General features: G+C 40.4%; 1 long non-coding RNA gene across 1 annotated transcript; it reads right to left on the reverse strand.

Moving 5' to 3' along the window:
* Positions 1 to 15,062: 15,062 nt before the first annotated feature.
* LOC121994457 lies at positions 15,063 to 15,549 on the reverse strand. Its single transcript, XR_006115730.1, has 2 exons — positions 15,253 to 15,549; positions 15,063 to 15,143 (listed from the first exon to the last, which is right to left on the reverse strand). It is a non-coding gene; the product is annotated as an uncharacterized LOC121994457 (long non-coding RNA).
* Between the last annotated feature and the right edge of the window lie 9,640 nt (positions 15,550 to 25,189).

The following is a 25,189-nucleotide window of genomic DNA, read 5'->3' on the forward strand; positions in this document are numbered from 1 at the left end:
TAAATCATCCGAGCGAAAGACCGTCAAGCTCCGACGTTAAATATCGAGAATCGCCTCCTTCGACTATAAACCATCCGGCCAAAAGAAGACATAAAGAGGGACTTTGTAAGTCAATTTGGCCGATCAGCCAACTAACCAAAAGCACTTCGTAAATGTCCGGCAGAAATCCCGTTTGCAAAATAGGATATATTCAGCCGAGCGGACTAGCTATCCAAAAGACTTCGTAAAAATCCCTTTCGAACACGAGAAAGGTGAGAGGAAAGGTGAATGACAAGGAGAATTAAGGGAATACGAACGGTAGTTGGTAGTTCGACCGGCTAGCACACATACTGATTGATAAATGAAGAAGCAAGCGAAAGGATAGCATTTAAAACCTTAAGACCGAGCGCCTGAATTACAAAAAAGTGACCGTTTTTAGCCGAGCGACCGAATTACAGATAAACTTCTATTCTAGATAATTGTAAAGATCCTTTGGGATGTTGTCAAGAAGCGCCACTTGATCTGCGGTCGGGATGAGAGCAGAGTCGGGAAGAAGACCCTTGGACTTCAAATATGTGGTGGTGGCGGTCATAGCAAGGTCAAAGGTAGTGTACATCCGTTCGCAGACTTTCTCTGAAAATTTGGCCGAACGGATGTAGTTTAGCCTCAAGGCTGCGACTCGGCCAGGCTCAGCCTCTTGATATTCTTTGAAGGCCGCTTGGGAGGCGGCGAGGGACTCCTGCAGAGTTTTCAGTTCGTCCTTGTGCTTAATTGTATCAGCCGAGCGGCCCGTCTTTTCTTCATCGATCTGCTCCATCAGCTCTTTAACTTTTTGCTCCAGCCCCCGAGCCTCTACATTCTTCTTCTCCAGATCGGAGATAGCCATGTTCTTCCGCTCGGTCGCCAAGCTTATCTTGCGATCCAGTGATTTATTCACGCGATCAAGTTCATCCAGATTGTGCGCCTGGTCGGCCGTCTTCTTCCGTTCGGCCTCCAACAAATCCTAGGTCATTTTGAGCTCTTTTTGCAGCTCGGCATAAGTTGGACCCTGAGAAGGTGCGCCGCCCGCACTCTTTAATCTCTCTAATTCTTCATCCACCATCGCCAGACGGTTGGAGACAGCAATCTCCTCCACCCACCTCTGACAAAAAAGAAAACAGAAGTTGTTAGTGGCTGATCGGAAAGAATGTATAAAGAACTCGGAAGAAAGCGCACTTACCCCAGTAGCCTGCTGCATGTGGCTATTGGCCAAGTTACTGAGTGGAATCATCGCCACACGCGCCCTAGCGTCGGCCCACATTTCGGTAGGGTTGTAAACAAGCCAAGCCGAGCCGAGCTTTGGGGTGTTCAAGCTTGTTTGACAAGGTAACCAAGCTGAGCTGAGCCGAGCTTAAAATGAACCAAGCTTTTGAAATGAGTGTTCAAGCTTGGCTTGGTTTATTTTTTATGAGCTTGAGCTTGTTTGAAGCTTGGCTTGAGCTTGGTTCGTTTAGATGTTATCAAGCTCTCAATTCAAGCTTGGCTTGAGTTTGGTACGAGCTTGACTTGAGCTTGGTTCGAGTTTGGTTCATTTAGATGTTATCAAGCTCTCAATTCAAGCTTGTTTGATTGTTTGAAAGTTTTAGTTGTTTGATTAGATATTGAGCTTGATAATTTAAATTTATTTATTTATTTTAATTTAATTTATTTTATTATTTATTTAGCATATTAAAAAGAGCTTTATTAATGAATATGGTTCATGAACATTGTTTATGAACGTTGTTCACGAACATTGTTCACGAACGTTGTTCACGAACGTTAACGAGCTGAACACATATGTGTTCAAGCTTGTTTGTTTAGCTTAACGAGCTGTTCAAGCTTGTTTATTTAATTAATCTTATGTATATTGAACGAACATAAACAAGCTCTTACCAAGCTGAATACCAAGCTTGTTCACAAACGCTTGGTTCATTTACAGCCCTACATTTCGGCTAAGGGCCCCTTCATTGTGATCATGTGCTCGGGCGCAGTTGGTCGATCGGCCTCGGGCAGCAATTCTTCGGTCGGGAGGTGGAGTGAGACTCGAACGGTGCAGCGCTGACCGGGGGTCATCTGGGCGGAGGCCGGGGAAGGAGCGGAAGCCGGCGCAGAAAACTGGGACAAAATTGTAGAGCGGTGAACTTGGCGGGGAGCGGGCGGAAGGACGCTGACTGGAACGGCCTCAAGAGGGTCCTCAGACGCGTTGTAACGACCCAATTTTCCTCATTAGGAGTTTTAAAAGTTCTTAAAAATATTTAGAAATGCTATAGAAATATTCTATGGATTTTTAGAAATTTTTAGAGTATTTTTATGTAATTTTTGGAGTTCGTTTGGTATTTTTACCAAGAAGAAGTTTAAAAAAAAAAAGGAGTTAAAGCCGGGTTTTGAACCCAAGACCTCGGACTCAAACCAGATTTTAACCGAACTCAGCCAACCAACCGGTCTGCAAGAGTTTTGTTAATTATATATGGAATAAAATGTATATAAGGTATAGTTAGGAACATTTAAAATAAAAGAGGAAGAAAAAGACTCGGCTGAGAATTTGAACCCATGACCTGGGGTTCGGCGGAAACGCAACCAACCAACGGTTCCGCGAGTATTTCATGAAAAGGTAAGGAGAGAAATAATCTTAAGCCATAACAGAACACCCTAGGTTATAAAAGGATAAGTTAAGAGAGGGATTAATTATTTTCCTTTCCCTCAAAATTTCTCCTCTCGCACGCGGCAACGGCGTCGACTCCTTCTCGGGCGAAATCGCAGCCGCCGCCAGGATTCCTTCCTCCGATGGCCGGTGAAGGTTTCCTTCCGGCGGATCTTCACCAATTGAGAGCACCTCGGCAGGAGGGCCCGTAGGCACGAGGAAGCGGTCGGGGAAACTCAAACTTCGCCGCAAACCCTAGATCTCTATCTTCTTCGGTTGTAAGCCCAAGAACAACGAGGTAAGCGCTTACTCACCTGCGGTAAGATAGTTTCGAGCCTTTGATTTAGAGTTTCTCTTGTTTGTGAATGTGCCGTGAGTTTTATAAAGAAGATTGTTCTTCCCTTTTTAAGCTTTCGGATTTGTTGTAAAGAATCTCGGAATTTCTAGGGATTTAGTTTCTTCTGGCTTTAGAATTTTTGTTGTGAAGATTGATGATTTAGGGTTGCTGCCGTGTATCACATAAAGAAGATAAAAGGGGGTTTTGGTTGGATTAGGTTTCGGATTTATGCTGTAATGTTTTGTTCAGCATAGCATTCATTTTTTTGGTTCCCTGCCATACCACAGTTCCAGGAGGAATTGTTTCCCTAGTTTCCAGATTTTGATTTATAGGGAGTTTTGGTTGCCTTGCAAAAGTTTAAGTTGAGAATTTGATTACATAGGTTGTGTTTTAAATTTTACAGCAAGTTTAACTTGATCTCTCCGCAGTAGCATTGGACTTAGGCTGTACATAACCAGTAGATGAGTTTTCCTTCTTGCTACAGACCTTGTTTCCATGGAGAGGCTTGGTTTGCATTCCTATATAGATGAATTAGGTTGAACTCTTCTGGAAACAAATTAGTTGATGGCATTGCTAAAGTTATGAGCACGGTCTAGTAGTACTGGAATTTTCTTTATAAACATGTTATGCTTGCTGGAATCTTGTGATAGATTAATAATTCAGTTTTGAGTTAGGTTGCAATTAATTGGACATGTACAGTAGGTGTTAAGCATTTTAGATTCTTTCATCAAATATCTAGTTTCCTTTGAATTTCAGTTTATTTCCTTTAGCAGTGCAGATTTTTGCTGTTTTCTTTAAGTATCTACTTCTTTTTGTTTTGGCAGTAGGCGTGTACCATATTTAGTAGAAGTGTTGAATTTTAGATTTCTATAAGCATCTAGTTCTTTTCAATTTGCAGTTTAGCAAGTATAAGATTTAGTTTTTCTTACCGTGTAGTTTTAGTTTTCCTCTTCGTGCTCAAGTTTCAGATTTAGTTCTCTTTAGTTTTCCTTGTGTTAACCTTGTATCTAAGTATAAGATTTCAGTTTCAGATTTAGTTTCTTATGCTTTCTTAACTAGTTGGAACAACCCTTATATTTAGCATACAAGTTTAGATCTTTTAGTGCCATTAATGGGCACGAACAACCCTGTTATTAGCATTTCAGTTTTAGTTACTTCGTTACTTTAACAAGCATGAATAGCTACTCTCCAAGTGTATGCAGTTTTTTTTTAGAATGCAGATCTTTCTTTCCTTGATTTATTTCTACTGTAGCATGCCTAAAGATTTCAGATTTGTTTTTCCTTGGTTTTAAATCTGTTGTAGCATGTTGGAATAGGCTAGTATTTTACTTGAACAAGTATAAGAAAGATAAAGAAAAGAAAGAAAAAGGCCAAGGCCTTAAGTAGATCCCAAAGTCAAGACTTTAGGGATTTTGGCACACAAGGTGCTAAAAAAAACAGAAAGCTCCGTGCGGCGGTTTGTGTGGCCGAGCGGAATCTGTGGGTAGGATGATTTCAAGGTCGGCGGGGATGTCAAAACTATTAATCAGAGTATCGGCATCGCGCCGATCGAAGCGCGACTCCATGGTAGAGTACCATGGGCCGAGGGTTTGGTCTTCGGGTTGAGAGGAATGGGCCATTGTCCGAATGGATGAAATCAAAAGAAAATGAAAGAGGATAAAAGGAAGAAGATGGCAACGAAACAGTAGCCCGAGGATGAAAACTTGGGAAAGAAATACAAAGAAAACGCCAGAACCAAAGAGAGAAAGAAGAAGAACCTTACAACGAAGAGGAGGATCGAGGGAAGAGCACCGGAGATCGCCGAAAACAGAAATGCAAGATCGTCGGAAAGCTGGAACGCGAGAAGAAGCGGTGAGCACGCGACAGCAATACTAAGGCGAAGGGAAGAAGAGAAGCTTTTATAAGGTGGAGCCCGAGCGGCCTCCACCGTCGGATCCAGGTCGCAAGAATCGGAGAACGCATTGCGCCGTTCATTTCGAACCGCCTCGATCTCATCAGAACACCATGCCACCGCCGTACAATGACGGCAGCACTGCCACGTGGCATTCAGCCACTGGAACGCATTTAATGAGCGCGTGCTCGACCTTAATGATGGAGATTGGTGGAAACTTCGAATAGATGTTGAGTAATGTTGGCGTTGACTGGCGTTTTGGCTGCCTCTTGTTTTCGAGCGGATGGTAGTTGCAGTACGCCGCTCGGCCCAACTGATGGTCCAGTCAGTCGGACTAATCGCCTCCTTCGACTAGACTTGAAGGAGAGGCAAGTGATCCGGCGGTAAGAACAAGGACCCCCCCTCTGGGGGAAGTCATCGCCACGTGGAAGTCAAAGGTCAAACGGCCGACCGGAGAAGGGAAGGCCGGTCGGCATAAGGGGGTCTCAGCGGAATTAAAAACGGCCTGACGAGGAGTCGGGTCTCCGGCACTCATGGGGAACAAGGTCGCCGGGCCGATCGGGTAGCCCGCTCGGCCGAAGACATTAAATAGCAACACTGCGAACAGTCCACAAAGCACACAACTGGGAATCTCCCGAGCGGACCAGCACATACAACCGAACGGACGTGAGGGAACATGCTGACCGGCCGGACGCTCGGCATGGGGTAAAAGGAGAAAATGACAAGGGAACATCTTCTGACAGCGGGCATGTCCGACGATTAGGCCATACGCAGGATCTTATGACAGAGGGTTCCGCTGTCCCATCAGAGGTGTGCTCGGACTGTAGCAGTATGGTGTCAGGTAAGCTCTTCTGACAAGCCCATGCTGAGGTATGGGCTGAGGACACGTACTCGCCTCGGTATGTGTGCGTGAGCCTCTTCGCAGCTCTATATAAAGGGCCTCACACTTCACCGAAGGTACGCATTCTCTGAGATTGAGAGCCACTTCTTTGTTGTCCACTTGCCTGACTTGAGTATAGGACAGTCGTCGCCGGGAACCCCTTCCCAGCCCGACTTCCTTGCAGGTTCGCCGGAGGTCCGTACGACCGGTCGGAGATCCACGTCAGCAGTTCGGAGAGCGCCATGTTCCCAGCGTCCGTTGATTCAGCGTTCGGACAGGATCATGTACTATGGTAATTGTGTATCTAGCTTGTGTTTCGGTTTTGATTCTAGAGTGGTGCTTTGTGGTGTGGTGTAAGCCTAGCCGGCTAGCATGTCATGTATTTTGGTTATCTGTCGTTTTCAGTTGTGTTTTTTTTTTATTTTTGTTCCAGCCGAGTGGGCTGATGATATAAACTGTGTGGATGACTTTGTGTTATGTTTTCATTACTGTTATTGTTCCAGCCGGGTTGGCCGAGGTATATGTGGCCCTGAGGGCTTTGTATAAATGCTTCAGATTGTCAGTCATACAGGGGAGGTGCTGCCGAAATTTTTTCGGACAGGGACTCCCCCGGGGCGTGACAATCACAAGGTCCCATGATCTTACATTCCAAGGATCTCCTCTACAAGGTGATCTAACCCCTACATCTGTAACGCCCGAAAATTCTCAAAGTTATTTTAGAAATATTCTATGATTTTTCTGGAATTTTAGAATATTTTTATTGAATTTTTAGGATAGCGGAAGTAGCAAAAATAAATAGAAAACGAAAATAGCCTACGCGGGAATTGAACCCGAGACCTATTGGGTTCTATGACTTATGGTGAACCTTAGTAACCAGGTGAACCCAGCAGGGCCGTGCTGAAAGGAAAGGGAAACAATTAAGTTTATATTCAGGTTGGGCCGGAATTACCACTTAATATAAATAAGAAATTATTAAGTGAGGGTTTTATTTTTAATTGTGATTCTCTTCTCCTCAACCCTCACCGCCGCCCACTCCTCCTTCCCCTCCCTCTCTCGGCGCACCAAGCCACGGGTTCTAGGAGTACCTCCCGGCAACACCAAGGGCACGAGGACACTCCCCTCCGCGAGAGGAACGCATAGACGCGAGAAGATCATCGAAGAGATCTCTCCTCCGTGAAACCTAGCGATTAGAATCGTAAGAAATTACGAACAGGAGGTAAGAAACCCCTCACCTGTAGTATAAGTAGCTTCCGTGTGAATTTCATGTTTTAGTTTAGTAATATGTAGACTTTCGGCACAATGATGCGAATTAGTGCATACTAAGTGTTCGATTAAATTATTTAGCACAGAAAAATGTAACTTAGGCATTTTAATAGCTCAGTAAATGCAATAGAAGCATTTAAATAGTTTAGTTAGCCTTGCCACAGCATATATGGGACTATGGTCCAATGGGTGGGCACCCACAGTCGCCTCTAGGTTCAGATAACCTAGTAGAAGCAAGGTAAATTAATTAGCTATGATTCAGTATTTTATTTTCAGTAGTGGCACTGTACAGGATTAGATATCCATTGGGTTGGGCTCCCATAGTCGGTCCTTAGGTTTAGATAACCTAGTAAATCTTGCTAAATTCGGGATTTGCAACCCCGGGTTTAGTTGAGGATGCGCGCATAGCATGTACAGTTGTCGGGCCCATTAGTAGTATGATTATGTATTTTAATATATTATATTATAGTTTTTCAAAACTCACAAAGATCAGTTATGTTAGTTGAGTTTGAATTCAGTTCCAGACTAGTTTAATTCATGTTCAACTCAGTTTTCCTTGTTGTTACACATGATAGTTATGGTTAGCTTTGTATGCCATGCTTTGGAGTTCATGTTCAGCTTTTATTACACATGTTTAGATGATAGTATGCCATGACTAGCTTTGATTTCTATGTATGATACCATGCCATATTTCAGTCTAATCAGTGCACTTTCAAACAGCATGTTTTAAAAGGCATATTGCATCGAATGCATGTTTTAGTGAGGTAGATGGTTTCTTACTAAGCGAAAGCTTATAGATACTTTCTTTTCCTTATACTTCAGATAAAGGTAAAGGAAAGATGCACTAGCGGAGGCTGGAGGACAATGCTACGAGGATGTGTGTGGGCAGGAACTTGGAATAAAAGATCTTAGGGATCTAACAAGCTTTATTTATGCATTAGAACTTTCAGCAAAATTAGTCAACTGTTAGAACCTTATTATTCTACACATAGTACATTTGCATGTCATGAATTAGTGAACCGTGCGTGATATCATATTTAAAATGTTAGCTAATACATGTTAAAAATGTTTCTAGCTGTTATAGACTTGATGTGTATGAGTTGGGCACGAAATAGTGCTGAAATCAGGGGTTCTGATGCGAAATGAGAAACCCAGATCGATCTACAGATCGATCAGAATTGGGTTGTGCCACTGGATCGGTCAGCTGACCGATCCAGTCGCGAACAGAGAGTTAGCGTCTGTTATGGATCGGTCAGCCGGCCGATCCAGATGCGAACAGAGAGTACAGAAGCTCACTGATCGATCAGCCGACCGATCAGTGAGCCACTGGATCGGTCTATCGACCGATCAGTGTACTCCTGGATCGGTCGGTAGACCGATCCAGCCGCATACATAAGCAATATAGCTTATGGATCGGTCAGCCGACCGATCCGGAGTTTTTCTCCGTGCCTGTATCAAGCTGGATCGATCACTGGATCGATCCGACAGCCCAATCGATTATGGATCGATTGGGATGCCTGGTTACAGCTAGCAGGACATCCGAGAGGCATAGATTATCTCCCCTAGCATGTGTACAACTCTTAGGTACACCTAGAACATTAAGTTCAGGTTTTACAGTAATCAATTTAGTAAAATTTTAATCAATCCAGATTTCTGCAATAGTAATTTAGCACTGCATAATGTGACGATCGGCCTTATAGCCTAGTCAGTAGAAGGCGGGTCGTTACAACATCACATGGATTAACCTCACATATATTTCGTTAAACATATACAAAGCACAACACATAGATCATGATGTAACACTTCATTGCATAGGAAAGTGTCTGATTACATAGTTCATACATCACAACACATCACAACTACCTCCTGTACCCTAAATCTAGAGATCTACTCCATTGCAAGGGAATTACAACCAAGGACGATAAGGAAAACAATCTATAACTCAATACATCAAGATAGAGAGAAGAGAATGCTTATCTTTGAAGCGTAGCATCCTTGAAAGCGCTCCCTTGCTCCGGAGGAGGACGGATCGGCAGTGAAGATGAAGATCTAGGGTCTCTCCAAAGGGGAGAACCCTTCCCCAAGCAATGGGGAAGAGCCCCAAGCCAAAGATCACCCCAAGATGCCCAAGATGATTTGAAAAGGGGAGAAACCCCCCTTTTATAGAGCAAGGCATGGCCTCCACACGACTGTGCACTTCCCTCTCGGCCAAGGTGACACGGTCGTGTAGATTCACACAGTCGTGTACTGCTCCAGCACTAGATGGCCTACACGGTCATGTGGCACACACGGCCTAGCATATTTTGGCCTCTGGAAATATTGCACGGTCGTGTAGAATTACATGGCCATGTTCTGGAGCTGCTTGAAAAGTGACACGACCGTGTGAATCCACACGGCCATGTACTACCTTGGCTCTGGTCTGATGGCACGCCCGTGTGCTCCCCACGGCCAAAGTCTTCTTCTTCTCTGGAGATGTGACACGGCCATGTCATGGCCGTGTGGTTCTCATACACCCCTTTCATGGCCCTTGCACACCTCTTGTCATGGCCCTTGCACACCCCTTGTCATGGACCTTGTCATAGCTCTAAATGGCTATGTTTCATTTCAGCATCTTTTATACCATAAAATTGGGGTTTTCTCTAGTTGAAGTCTTCATTAAAGTTGTAGATCTTGAGGTTATCTACAACTCGGTATAAAGAACAGCTCAAAACTCCAAACGAGCACAAAGTTATGGTCATTTTACTTTTGGTCTGTAGTGCTGAAAATTCCACACGGCCTTCGCACGACCGTGTGACATTCACACGGCCGTGTGACTTTCACACGGCCTCAACACACCCCCAACACGGCCTCCACACGGCGATGTGGTCTCCAAATGGCCAAAACCTACAAGGACTTAGTTTTTGCATGCTCGTGACACTCTAGAAGCTCTAGACTTCATTTAAGCTCCATTTTTGCTCCAAATCACGTCCTATCAATCAAAACAAGCAAAGAGCAGATCTCCGAATATAATATAATGGAAGTATGACATTATAAAGAAATATGATACAATAAACATAGATTATGCTAATGAAATATAAGTAGATATGCATCAAGACATGCATAAAAGTGTATATAATTTACGCACATCATAGTGCCCCCTAAAACCTAATTTTTCCCACAAGCCTCCTCTTCTCGTTACCTAGGGTCGGTGCCATCCCACCTCTTCCTTGGTGGTCGGCGCCCCACCTCCTCCTTGGTGACCGGCGCCCCCTCCTCACTGGTGGGCAACGCCCCCTCCTCCTTGGTAGCCGGCGCCCCCTCCTCCTTGGTGGCCGACGGATTGGAGAAGAAGAAGAAGAGAAGGAAGAATATTAGAAGGTGCCCCATCCTAGAGCCTCCTTTTGTAACCGGCGGTTTGGAGAAACGAGAGGAAGGGTGGTTGTTGTCTTGGTAGATCGTCACCCACATGACATCCAAGAAGAGGAGAGGAATACGATAGAAGATCAAGAGGTCTTTAGCTACAAAGAAAAGGTACAACTAGTTCTTTAATTCCGCTGCATAATTAGTTAGTTTTTCTTTGTATCATTTTTGGAATACCAACACAAGAGGCCAGCGATCTTGTACTTCGATCAAGGTGTGCTTTGATCATTCAAGAACTTGCTTGATTGATCAAATACACGTTTGATCGAACATGCGGGTTGCTAGGAAAAGTTCTGTTCTTGTACAATTCTTTTTGTACAAGGAAATTGAAATAGAACGAAATTCCAGCGCCTTCAAGTGGTATCAGAGCGAGGTTTCTGGTTCTATGTGATTGGTTTTCGGTTAAATTATGCACTGATCATATATAAGTTTAGGCCTGATAATAATAGGATGTACAAGATAGATTAACTCCATGGTTGCAAGCATCCTAAATCCAACTATTATAGCTTTGTGTGTTTGTGTGTGATTTGAACCCTCGGGCATGTCGTGGTTGTTGTGTGTGCATGATTGTAATAATTAAATACGGTCGGTTGTCGTATTATTATTTTTTTTCATTCTGTTCGATCTAAATTACATGTAAATTATTTTGTGGAATATAGGATCGATAAATGTAAATTTTTTATTTCTTTTGTTGGGGCTTGTATCCTTGCTATGTGTGGTGCTATTTTGATGACCGGAGGCGCGGCGAAGAAGGAAGTAAGATAGACGCGATGGCTTGATCCATTGCCGGCACAGCTTGATCCATTGGTAACATATTGGAGGACAACGTTAGATGAGGCCATAATAGTTGGAAATTTTATTTTTATATTTATTGCCTTTATATGTTGTTTGTGTGTGTTGTGATGATGGTTTTATGTGATGTGATATTTGTGCATATTAAAATTCCTCAATTTAAATAACTAAGTGGGAGAGGGATTATTTAAATAATTTCATGGTCTCCATTACTGGTTTGTAAGTGATGCATTCAAAATTACGCGTTAGTTTTAAGTGCCTTCCTTCATATCGGATGAATTTGTTTGTGGATCACTAGATCAAACTTCCTCTATGGATGATTATAGGAAATTATTTAGGTATGTGTGATCTTCTCCATCTGAAGGGGCACAATCCTAATTAATGGACTAAGTATCAAGTAATGGTATACACTTAGGTGCATTTAATAGTACCCTCCCCATCGGAGTCACTGCTATTATTTGTGTGACTGAAGATGAACCTGTTGGATCGAAAAGAATTTTGATATCTCCACAATTATATGATATTGTCCACTTTGGGCCTAAGCTCTCATGATTTTGCTCTTGGGCTCTACCCAAAAGGCCTCATGCCAATGGAGATATCTTTTTCTCTTATAAACCCATGATCTTTCCCATGTGTTTCCAATGTGGGACTATATTTGCAACCTTGCAACCCAACAATCCCCCCCCCTCAAACAAAGGACCACAGGCTTCCCACGTCCAATCCTTGACCCACCAGGTCCTCCTGTCCCTCGGTCCACCCGACCTACTAGGACTTCCTTGCCTAGTCGCAACTAGGACTTCTTGCCTGGTGTTTGATCCTCTTGATCCGAACATAGGAGCCCTCACATTCTTTGTTCGAGGTCAATATTGTACCCACATGGCTCAATCAAACCATTGCTCTTGTGCACAGTCAGTGGTTAAGCCTTCTAGCAGTCCGGGCTCTGATACCAATTGTTGGATCGAAAAGAATTAGATATCTCCACAATGACATGATATTGTCCACTTTGGGCTTAAGCCCTCATGATTTTGTTCTTGGGCTCTACCCAAAAGGCCTCATGCCAATGGAGATATCTTTTTCTCTTATAAACCCATGATCTTTCCCATGTGTTTCCAATGTGGAACTATGTTTGCAACCTTGCAACCCAACAGAACCAACTATTAATTTTATTTGTCATAAAGTTAGGTTGACAAGATAATAAAATTAATGGATAAAACCTTCTCTTATAAATATTTGAATTAGTATGCGTCCACACTATCGTGATATATGAAATTCACAGTGTTTTGAGGTGTTGATGAATTTAAATTATATTGTTTGAGGAATCAATATTATTTTAAATTATAAAGTTTTGACCAAATATTTTATTTTGTGATTCTTAGGATTTCAAAATGGCTTTCAATCCTCTTGGTGTTATTTTAAAAGAATACAAACTTACTGGTACAAATTATATTGATTGGAAACGGAACTTGGACATTGTCTTAACTGCTGAAGAATACAAGTTCATACTTCTTGAGGTTTGTCCTAGCGTGCCTGATAAGGATTCTAGTGAAGAGGAGATAGAGAGACATAGGAAATGGGTCAAGGCAGATGAGATGGTGCGGTGTTACATTTTGGCTTCTATGTTAAATGTGCTGCAACATCAGCATCAGGCCCTACCCACTGCCTATGACATGATGCTCAATCTCAAGGAACTCTTCGGACACCAGAATCGGGCTGCCAGGCAGGAGGCCATGAGAAACTTAATGACGACCACCATGAGTGAGGGGACACCCGTGAGGGATCATATCCTTAAGATGATGGCTCATTTGAATGAGATGAAAGTCCATGGAGCTAAAATCGATGGGGAAACCCAGGTCGATATCATTCTCCAAACGCTACCCAAAAGTTTTGAGCAGTTCCGCCTGAATTACAACATGAACAAAAGGGTGTATTCGTTGGTGGTCTTCTAACAGAACTCCAAGTGGCAAAAGGGCTATTTCGTTAAAGTTCTCAAGTTCACATTGCTGAAAACGTTTTTGCCTCTAAGCCGAAAGGCGGAAAGAAGAAGAAGAAACAAGTTGGTTTGGCAAAGAAAGTGATTCGACCTCTAGGGACTGGGCTGCAGGCAGGTGTGAAGAAGCTGAAAGGTAAGCGCTTCACATGCAAGCAGTCTGGACATTGGAAGGTGGACTATCCTCGCAGAAAGGAGAACAATAAAGGTATATCTTATTCATTAGTCATTGAAACATGTTTAGCGGTGTTATCTACCAGTATCTGGTGTGTAGATACGGGAGCCACTGATCATATCTGCAATTCATTGCAGGGATTCCAGGAAACCCGACGACTACATGAAGGGGAGATCACCGTCTACATGGGCAATGCTACGAGAGTGGCAGCTGTTGCAGTGGAAGATGTTTATTTATCTTTTGATAGGAATAAAACTTTAATTTTGAAAAATTATCTTTACGTACCATGTTTTAGAAAGAACTTGATTTCATTTTCTAAATTATTTATGGATGGATATTCTGCTTCTTTTGATGATAAAGTGGTTGTCAACACTACAAGAAAAATGCCTAACAACAACGGTTTTTCACCATTGTCGTAGCCCCTTTAGAACTGTTGTTAAATGCCGTGTTGTTAAAAAGGGTGCCCAAAGACAATAGTTTTTAACCGTTGTCATTGAAGGCAAAGACAACATTTTTACAACGGTGAAAAACTGTTGTCTTTTACTTCAAAGACAACAGTTTTTCACCGTTGTCTTTGAGCGTCTACCTTTAATAACAGGGTCTTCAACAACAGTTTTAAACTATCTACGACAACGGTGAAAAACCGTTGTCTTTTTTAGATAAAAAATAAAAAAAAATTAATACACTATTTTCCAATATTATAAATCATTCAAAATACTAAATTTCAAAATAAAATTTAATATACAATTTTCTAATATTCAAAAATAATATCTATAACATTCTGAAGAAATTTCATAAGCAACCAACAAAATTTCATAAGCAACCAACAAAATGATAACACTATTAAAACAAAGATAGAACAATATAACACGAGATTTTCTACTTAGATGTCGGTGAAGAGGAGGGATTGCAGCTCCTAGTGCTCCTTAATTTGTTAAAGTCTCTCCATTTTTTTAGCTTGTCGGCATTCTTCCCAATACTCTTGAGGACACCTATTCGAATAAAGATATATATATTACAAATTAAAAACTAAATTGTACGCGTGATTCTAATTGCACTGCATAAATATTACATAACCATAAAAATCATTTGATATAGTCATCTAACAAAAGTGCAAAAAGCGTTATCTATGTAACATAAATGGTAATCTCTTGAAACAATATGGTGGCTCTTAAATTTCTTATTAAGCAGAATTTTCATTCTATGTCACTGCATACAAAGCTTCTATTATAAACCATGCAAACATTATTTTTCCCAGTGATCAAGCAGCATTAATTCTAAAAGGTACAATCAATTTCCAAACATGAAATACTAGTAGCGATATTGAACTATTTTTCTAGTTGTTAGTCTTTCTTGCAAAGGATGCAGTTTAATTTTCATTGACAGATAACATGTTGCATAAATACTTGACTAGCTGTAATATGAGTATGAAGTACTCGGGATTAACTGTTGGAGTTATTTTTCAAATGTCGAATTAATGGAGAAGGACCTAACCAATCATAGTTTTCAAATAAAGCATCTCAATAACCTGGGAAATGATGGGATAAAATGATTATCACGGTAATTTATATTAAACAAAAAGAGATTCCTACTTACATTGCAGGATAAGCCTATGAGTTTTTTGAATTAGATGATGATGCAGATTGATTGCCTTTTGTTTCCTTGACATTCTCTTTCATATCAGGACAATTTCATTTTTGGGGTTCAAGGTACTTGAATCCATCTTCTGGACCTCCTCTTTTGTGTATATAAAAATCTTACGGACCATAGCACAAAATTCCCTGTAGAAAATTATACAACACCAGTTGTCAACATATCCACTTTATACATAGAAAATGGAAGATATATATACATAAGAGAAGAACATTAGGAATGTTGAAGCATGCTTACTGCCAAGGGTCATCTCCAACAAGCATCATATCGTCCTCATTATCAGTAAATACAATCATCCAATTTTTATTTGGAGCCATCAATTCTCCTTTCAATTAAAATAGCTGATCTAACTCCTCGATCAATTGGTCATAACCATCAAACTTCGTCAAGTCAACAGATCTTCCAAGTGCAACACCCTGCTTATGAACCTGATATCAAAATGGAAACAGAATCATCTTCTCCAATAAAAAAGAGGTACATTCTATAGCATGACATTCTTGATCTACTAAAGGACTGGATGGAGATGGACACTACACATTAAGTCAAATTTGAAAATGTGATTTAAAATCATTGGATCTTGCATATACACCAAAATTCAAAAAGTAAAGGAACTAGAAAGATATTAATCAGTCATAAGCGAAGAACTAAATGGATGTTACTACAAAAGGGAGAAATCATTTGATTTTAATGGAAGTTATCAGTTCTAGCATAGGCAGCATAAAGACTGACACTCGGATGCATCATCTACCACTACCAACACAAATCAAACACCTGACACTATAATAGCTACTCTCAAGTTGGACACAAACACCTCCATTGCTAATGTGTGAAACATAATAGAAACAAGGTGGAGACCTAGATTTGTACTGGCGTTTCATACTAGTGGACAGATCAGCATTTATATTTAGGGTTTTTTACAATAACCAAATACAAAACCAAGCATAATTGATAGTACAAGGTCACTGAGGACTAAATCAAAAAGAAGCAATCAAAGAAACAAACACAGGAAAACATATTCATCATAATTAATATATACTAGCATCTTATATCATTCTTCCATGATATAAGATGCTAGTATATATTCATCATTTATCCAAGTTTACATTGGTTCCAACAAAAATTATAGTTTGTAAGCAATGATAAACTGAGATTATGGGAAGAAACAACAGTTCTACTTTAAGAGTTTATTTTAGAAACTCATTCAATCAAATGCAAGATAATTAACATCTAAACTAAAGAGAAAAAACATAGTTATATTTAACAACCGACTGAAATGCAGCCATCATATACAATGGATTTATAGATGGTAAGGTATAGATCAAGTTATGAACATCAAAGTAGATAGGTCTACGAGATCAATGCATTACCACATTCAAGTCTAGACAAAGGTCATTCTCTTTTTGGAAGTACATCTGTATACAAGTAATCTGATGAAATTTGTTGAACACAATACCTGTCACTGATACTAGTACTTGATCTCATAGATGAATGGTGTATTTCATTTGATTAACATAATCAATCACACATAGATTAGAGAATAGGTCAATAGTATAAGAGTAAGGAAATTCATTACCTAACTCTTCTTCTTTGACAATGCGATGACGTCCAAAGGTCACTAGCAGTGGCATGGTGGTCAGGGGTTGACTTTGATTGCTCGCTCTTAGGTGGCATCCCCACTGGTTGGTGCAGGGAGGTGGGAGCTCTTAGATGGCGGAGATCGTAACAATCTACCTTCTGGCGACGGCGGCTCTGGGAGAAAAATCGACGGGGGCTGGCCATGGATCGATAGGCTAAAGAGAGGTGAAGCTTGCTCTCCCACGGACAACAGCTAGATCGAAAGAGAGGAGCTCGACGTCAGCAAGATCGGGAGAGGAACTCAACGTTGGCTTGGAGAGGAATGCGGCGACACTGCCAGGCTGGGCTCGACACCGTGAACAAATGGCGATGCCCTAGCGCGAGGAGGCGGCGGTAGTCGAGTGGTGCCAGCGTGATCTGCGATGGCGGCGGTGCGACTGCAATAGGAAACTAGGGCATGGGAGAGGGGAAAGGGCGGTGGTGATTAGGAGTAACCGGCAACACCCTCGACGGCTGGCGAAGGCTGTGGCTTCGTGAATGTGAGGGCAGCGGCGACTGTGTCGGAGGTCATCAATGAAGAGGAGATTGCAGTGACGGTGAGATCGGCAGGGGAAGAGTAGGAATGGGAAAAAAAATGAGATTGTTTAGATTTATATATGTAGGTTATTAAATAAATAAACTCCCATTTTATTGGTACTCGAAATAGGTTTTCTCCAAGCTTAATCAATTTATCCTATTAAATATATCATACCGACTTCGTTTATATTCTAAAAAATTTCTAAAATTTTTAGAAAATTCTACCTCCCAAGAAAGCGTCGAAAAGTCGATGCGCTAACACTTTAAAGGCAAAGCAGCGAGAGCGACGAGGAGCGTCTTTCGCGAAGGAGGAGTCGGAGATAGGTTTTTGTTCATTTGAAGAGTCACAGAGAAGTGGGCTTTAGGTTTTTTTTCATGAAGTTAAAAAAATTGTTGTGTTTTTAGGATTCAACAACATTCAATAGACAACAGTTTAATAAAACTGTTGTATATTATCACATAAGCAACACTAAAAGACAATAGTTTTTTAAAACTGTTGTCTTTGACACACATTAGACAACAGTGTTTTGAAAAACTGTTATTATTTAAAAAATATTATGGTGAACAACAACAGTTTTCAATAAAACTATTGTTAAATGGAAAAAAGATAATAATTTCTTGAAAAATTGTTGTCTATTAGGTGTGGTTAAATCTAAAAATTCTTGTAGTGCAAGAAAAATAGGGTGGTTATCTATTCTAGTGCGTTGGTTGGCAATTTGTATACTCTTAATCCAATAACTCCTACGATGCAACAAATGGAAATTAATAACACATCTTCTAATTCTAATAAGAGAAAGCAACCTTCGGAAATGAACCAAACATATCTTTGACATCTAAGGTTGGGTCATATTAACTTGAGTAGGATTCAAAGGTTAATAGTCGATGGCCCTTTAGGTTCATTGGTAGTGGAAAACTTTCCGACCTGCGAGTCTTGCTTGGAAGGAAAAATGACCAAGAGGCCTTTTAAGGCAAAGGGGTATAGAGCCAAAGGAGTGTTGGAATTGGTTCATTCTGATTTGTGTGGGCCTATGACTATCTAGGCAAAAGGTGGTTTTGAATATTTTGTCTCTTTTATAGACAACTATTCGAGATATGGGTACATTTACTTAATGCGTCGCAATTCTGAGTGCTTTAATAAGTTCAAAGAGTACAAGGCTAATATGGAGAAGCATCATGGTAAAAGTATCAAGACACTACGGTCTGATTGTGGTGGAGAGTATCTCTTAAGAGAGTTTAGGAGTTACTTATCAGAGGTCGGGATTCAATCCCAATTGTCTGCACCTAGTACACCCCAACAGAATGGTGTGGCGGAACGAAAGAATATGACTCTTATGGAAATGGTTAGATCACTGATGAGTTATTCAAAATTACCAAATTCGTTTTGGGGATATGCTCTCGAAACGACGACGTACATTCTAAACTTGGTACCTTCTAAGTCAGTACCCTTTACTCCCACAGAATTATAGAATGGGTGTAAGCCTAGTTTGAAACACATTCAAATTTAGGGTAGTCCAACACATGTGCTAAAGGGAGACGCTGATAAGTTGGAATCACGTACAGAAGTTCGCTTGTTCGTGGGATATCCTAGAGGAACGAAAGGTGGTTTGTTTTATAGTCCTAAAGATCATAAGGTCATTATTAGCACCAATACCTGATTTTTAAAAGAGGACTATATAATGAACCACAAGCTAATGAGTAAAATTATTCTTGAGAAAATAAGAGAGGACACTTCTACTTTAGTATCAACGGTACAAGATGAGATACCACAAGTAACTGCAACACGTGTCACAAATGATACACAATTACAGGTAGTGCCTCATTGTAGTGGAAGGGTTGTTAGGCAACCTGATAGATTCATATTTTTGGGAGAGTCTTCGGACTTGATCCATGAAGCTGATCCCTGGACATATGATGAAGCCCTCCAAGATAAAGATGCAGCATCTTGGCAAAGTGCAATGAAATCTGAAATAGAATATATGCATTCTAATCAGGTCTGGGAGCTTGTAGAACCACCAAACGGTATAAAAGTCATTGGATGTAAATGGGTCTATAAAAAAAAAGGAACAGACGGGAAGGTGGAAACCTTTAAAACGAGGCTTGTTGAGAAGGGGTATACTCAGAAAGAGGGAATCGATTATGAGAAACTTTTTCACCAGTAGTCATGCTTAAGTCTATCCGGATTCTTTTATCGATTGCTGCTCATATGGATTATAAGGTTTGGAAAATGGATGTCAAGACAGCTTTCCTTAACGGAAGTCTTGAAAAAAACATCTATATGAAGCAACTATAGGGATTCATTGCGAAAGGCAAAAAGCATCTTGTATGTAAGCTCAATCGGTCCATTTATAGACTGAAGCAAGCTTCGAGATCTTGGAACATCCGATTTGATGAAGTAATCCAGTCCTATGGATTCATTCAGTATCCGGATGAGTCGTGTATACAAGAAAAGTGATGGAAACGTGGTGATATTTCTTGTACTATACGTAGATGACATTTTACTCATTGGCAACAATGTCAAAGTGTTGATAGATGTAAGGGTATCGATGTCCAAGCAGTCTGATATGAAGGACTTGGGAGAATGTGGACATCTTCTTGGGATCAAAGTAATAAGGGATCATAAGAAAAGGATGTTGTGCTTATCCCAAGTTTCGTACATCGATACTATCCTAGCTCATTTTAGCATGCAGAACTCCAAGAAAGGTTTTCTACCTTTACGGAATGGAGTACCTTTTGTTGGTTGCTACTCGGAAAACCTATAGGTTCCACTTTACAAAAATTTTATACAAAGGTCTGAACCTTTTCCTAGCTACCATGTGTTCTTTTAAATTAAATTTTGGATCGCCTGCGGAACTTAACACGTTTGATCCAAAACTTAATCTATTTGTTCTTTTAGGTTTTGACTTGGATCTCCTGCGGAACTTTACACGTTCGACCCAAGTCTCCTTAAGTTATTAATTCCATTAAATATTAATTTCCATAATTGGTTCCCAGTACTGACGTGGCGAGGCACATGGCCTTCTTGGATATGGGAGCAACCACCACCGACTAGACAAAACCTTTTATAGAAAGCTAATATTTAATTTCCTAAAATAACTTTAGGTTAACCAAAGAGAACAATCAAATCACAAGGAAAAGAAAAAACAAAAGAACACAGCATCGAAAAAATATATTCGAAATTCTAGAACGTAAGCCTCTTGTATTTGGTATTATTTCCATAAATAACTAGCATGATGCGGAAATAAAAATTACTAGTTATACCTTGTAGAAAAACCTCTTGATCTTCTACCGTATTCCTCTTCTAACCTCGAACGTTGTGTGGGCAATGATCTACCGAAATGAGAAACCACCAACCACCTTCTTCTCCTCCAAGCAAGGTTCGGCCACAAAGGAAAACTTCACCAAGGAGAAAAACCAAAATACTAACCAAGCTCCAAGAGATGCTAGCTTTCTCTCCTTCTTCTTCTTCATCTCCAAGTAGTATCTGGCCACCACAAGAGCTCCAAGGGAGAGAGAGAGGTTCGGCCACCACAAGAGGAAGAGAGGGAGAGGATGGCCGGCCACACCAAGGAACAAAAGAGGGAGAGAAATAATAGATGTTGTGTCTCATGAAGGCACCCTCACCCCTTCTTTTATATTCCTTGGCCTAGGAAAATTAGGAAATTTAATTACAATAAAATTTCCTCAATTTCCTTGACATGATTTAATTGAGAAAAATAAAATTTCCCAATTAAATCTACATTGGCCGGCCACATCATTGGAGAACAAATTGGACAAGTTTCAATCAACAATTAAAACTTCCTAATTTGTTTCCGAAAATTTTAAAATTAAAATTTCTCTTTAAAAATCTCTACATGGTTAATAAAAGAAATTTCTATAATTTTAATTTTACAACATGTGAATAATTTTTAAAGAGAAAATAAAATATCTCACCAATCTACAAATAAGGAAAGAGATCTAATCTCTTTCTTTAATCTTTTGTAAATTTTACAAGAGAGATAATTTAATTTTAAATTCTCTTTAATAAATTATTTCTTCCACATAATAAAAATTAAAATTAAAATTCAATTTTAATTTATTTTGGCCGGCCCTACTAGCTTGGGTTCAAGCTAGGGCCGGCCACCCAATCTTATACCTAGGCCGGCCCTAGCTTGTTCCCAAGCTAGCTTGGTCGGCCCCTATTGGGTGGGTATAGAAGGTGGGTATAGGTGGGTATAGAAGTCTATAAATAAGAGGCTATGATAGGGACCGAGAGGAGGAATTTGTTTTGGTCTCCCGATAAAATTAAGCATCTCGTGTTCGCCCCGAACACACAACTTATTTTTATCAATGATAATTCATTCCACTAGAGAACTATCATTGAACTACCGCACCAATCCCAAATTATATTTTTGGGCTCCTTCTTATTATAAGTGTGTTAGTCTCCCTGTGTTTAAGATATCGAATGTCCACTAATTAAGTGAGTTACTGACAACTCATTTAATTAATATCTTAGTCCAAGAGTAGTACCACTCAACCTTATCGTCATGTCGGACTAAGTCCACCTGCAGGGTTTAACATGACAATCCTTATGAGCTCCTCTTGGGGACATTATCAACCTAGTATCTCTAGGACACAGTTTCCTTCTATAATCAACAACACACACTATAAGTGATACCATTTCCCAACTTATCGGGCTTATTGATTCATCGAACTAAATCTCACCCATTGATAAATTAAAGAAATAAATATCAAATATATGTGCTTGTTATTATATTAGGATTAAGAGCACACACTTCCATAATAACCGAGGTCTTTGTTTTTTTATAAAATCAGTATAAAAGAAACGACCTCAAATGGTCCTACTCAATACACTCTAAGTGTACTAGTGTAATTATACAGTTAAGATAAACTGATACCTAATTACACTACGACCTTCTAATGGTTTGTTCCTTTCCATTTTGGTCGTGAGCTACTGTTTATAATTTATAAGGTACTGATAACATTATCTTCTGCATATGACACCACATGCTATGTTATCTACAATATAAATTAATTGAACAACTACAAACAAATGTAGATAATTTGACCAAATGTGATTCTTTATTCAAGACAAATGTTTACAAAAGCTTAGGCTTTCAGTATACTCTCCAACACCTTTATCTAAAGAGATGTATCCTAAAACATCAAAGGAGATAGAGAAGATGAAGGCAGTTCTTTATGCTTCGGCTGTAGGAAGCCTAATGTATGTAATGCTATGTACGATACTGGATATCTATTTTGTCGTGGGCATGGTCAGTAGATATCAAAGTAACCCAAGACCGGGACATTGGACTGTTATAAAACATATATTAAAGTACCTGAAAAGGACTAGAGATTATATGCTGGTTTACCAGGCAGATGATTTGTTCCCTGTGAGTTACACAGATTCAGATTTCCAATCAGATAAGGACAACAGTAAATCAACCTTAGGGTATGTGTTTACTTTGGGAGGTGGAGCCATAGCATGGAGGAGTGTTAAGCAGAAATGCGTTTCAGATTCCACCATGGAAGTTGAGTATGTGGCAGCCTCTGAGGCAGCTAAAAAAGTTGTATGGCTCAGAAACTTCTTGATGGACTTAGATGTGATTCCTGGTTTGCCCAAAGTTATCACAATTTATTGTGATAACGGTGGTACAGTAGCAAACTCGAAGGAACCTTGAGCCCATAAGGCAAGTAAACACATTGAGTGCAAGTACCACCTGATACAAGACATCGTAAAATGAAAAGAGGTTGTTGTCGTCAAGATTACATCAGTAGATAACCTGGCAAATCCTTTCACTAAGGTCCTTCCAGCGAGAGTTTTTGATAGGTATGTTGAGGAGATGGGAATTAGATGTATGGCAGCATTTATGGCAGCATGGTCTTTTAGTATAAGTGGAAGATTGTTAGGATGTATACTATAAGCCTAGCTTTTGTATGAACATCTGTTTTGAAATATTTTGAAATGAGAATCATTTTGGTCAAATGTTTGTATTTTATATTTATATATATGTCAATGCAGTTATCCATTTAATTTATATTGTAGATAACATGGTGTGGGGTGTCACACAGAAGATCATGTTATCGGTTCTTTATAAATTATAAATAGTAGCTCAGAACCAAGATAGATTGGGACAAACCATTGGAACGGTTGTAGTGTAATTTGGTATTAGTCTGTCTTGACTATAAAATTACACTAGTACACTATGTGTGTATTAAGCAGGACCGTTTGAGGTTGTTCGATTTATACTGACTACATAAAAGAACAGAACCTCTGTTATTATGGATGTGCGTCCTCTTAATCCCTATATAATAACAAGCATATATACTTAGTATTTATTTCTTTAACTTATCAATGGGTGAGATTTATTCGTTAAATCAATAGGTCCGATGAGTTGGGAGATAGTATTATTTATATGGTGTGTTGTTGATTATGGAAGAAATCTGTGTCCTAATTATTTAGGTTGATGATGTCCCCTTGAGGAGCTCATAAGGATTATCATGTAAACCCTGCAGGTGGACTTAGTCCGACATGATAATAAAGTAGAGTGGTACTACTCTTGGAATCAGATGTTAATTAATTGGGTTGTCAGTAACTCAATTAATTAACGGGCATACGATATCTTAAACAAAGAGAGATTAACGCACTCATGATAAGAAGGAGTTCATATTGTAATATGGGATTGGTGCGGTAGTTCAATAATAACCCTTTAGTGGTATGGGTTATTATTGATGGACTTGAGTTGGGTGTTCGGGCCGAACACAGGAAGTCCAAGCCCATCAGGAGGCCTAAACCAATTCCTCCTCTAAGTCCCTGTTGTAGCCTCTATATAAAGCCTCGCATCCACCCATCCATAGCTTGGTTTGGTTTAACTTGGTTTTGGATTGGTTTTCTCCATCCTCCTAAGGTCGGCGGTAAGGTTATAGAAAGGGAGATTTTTTTCTAAACAGAATTCTGTTATTTTTCTTTCTTTGTAACCGATGGTAAAGGTTATAAAAGGAGTAGGTAGTGCCCCTTAAAACCTAATTTTCCCACAAGCCTCCTCTTCTCCTTACCTAGGGTCGGTGGCATCCCACCTCTTCCTTGGTCGCCGGTGCCCCCCCCCCCCTCCTCCTTGGTCGCCGGCGCCCCCCTCTTCCTTGGTGGCCGGCGCCCCCTCCTCCTTGGTGATCGGCGGATTGGAGAAGAGGAAGAAGAAGAGGAAGAAGAAGAGAAGGAAGAAGATTAGAATGTGCCACATCCTAGAGCCTCCTTTTGTAACCGGTGATTTGGAGAAACGAGAGGAAGGGTGGTTGTTGTCTTGGTAGATCATCGCCCACACGACGTCCAAGAAGAGGAGAGGAATACAACAGAAGATCAAGAGGTCTTTAACTATAAAGGAAAGGTACAACTAGTTCTTTAATTCTGCTACGTAATTAGTTAGTTTTTCTTTGTATCATTTTTGGAATACCAACACAAGAGGCCAGCGATCTTGTACTTTGATCAAGGTGTGCTTTGATCATTCAAGAACTTGCTTGATTGATCAAACACACGTTTGATTGAACATGCGGGTTGCTAGGAAAAGTTTTGTTCTTGTACAATTTTTTTGTACAGGGAAATTGAAACAGTACGGAATTCCAACGCCTTCAGGCCCATCAAGAAGGCTACAGCACAGCCCGACCTCCGCTCTTCACCGGCGAAGATTTCGGCTACTGGAAGGGTCGAATGGAGTCTTACATTCAAACCCAGTTTGAGATGCGGATGATCATCAAAACTGGCATCACACTCCTACTCGACGGCACGGGAAATCCAGTTTCATGCGAGAACTGGGACCCGAGCATAATAAAGAAGGTCGAAGCCAGTGCCAAAGCAATGTGCACTCTTCAATGTGGACTAACAAAGGAAGAGTTAAACCGAGTCGGCCTGTTCTCAAGCGCGAAAGAGCTATGGGAAAAAGTGATCGAGCTGTAGGAGGGCACCTCTGATACAAAGGTAAGAAAACGTGATTTGCTTTTGAATAAATTGTATAATATGATAAATGCAGGA

The sequence above is a fragment of the Zingiber officinale genome, chromosome 6A, assembly GCF_018446385.1.
Source record: "Zingiber officinale cultivar Zhangliang chromosome 6A, Zo_v1.1, whole genome shotgun sequence".
Classification (NCBI taxonomy): Eukaryota; Viridiplantae; Streptophyta; class Magnoliopsida; order Zingiberales; family Zingiberaceae; genus Zingiber; species Zingiber officinale.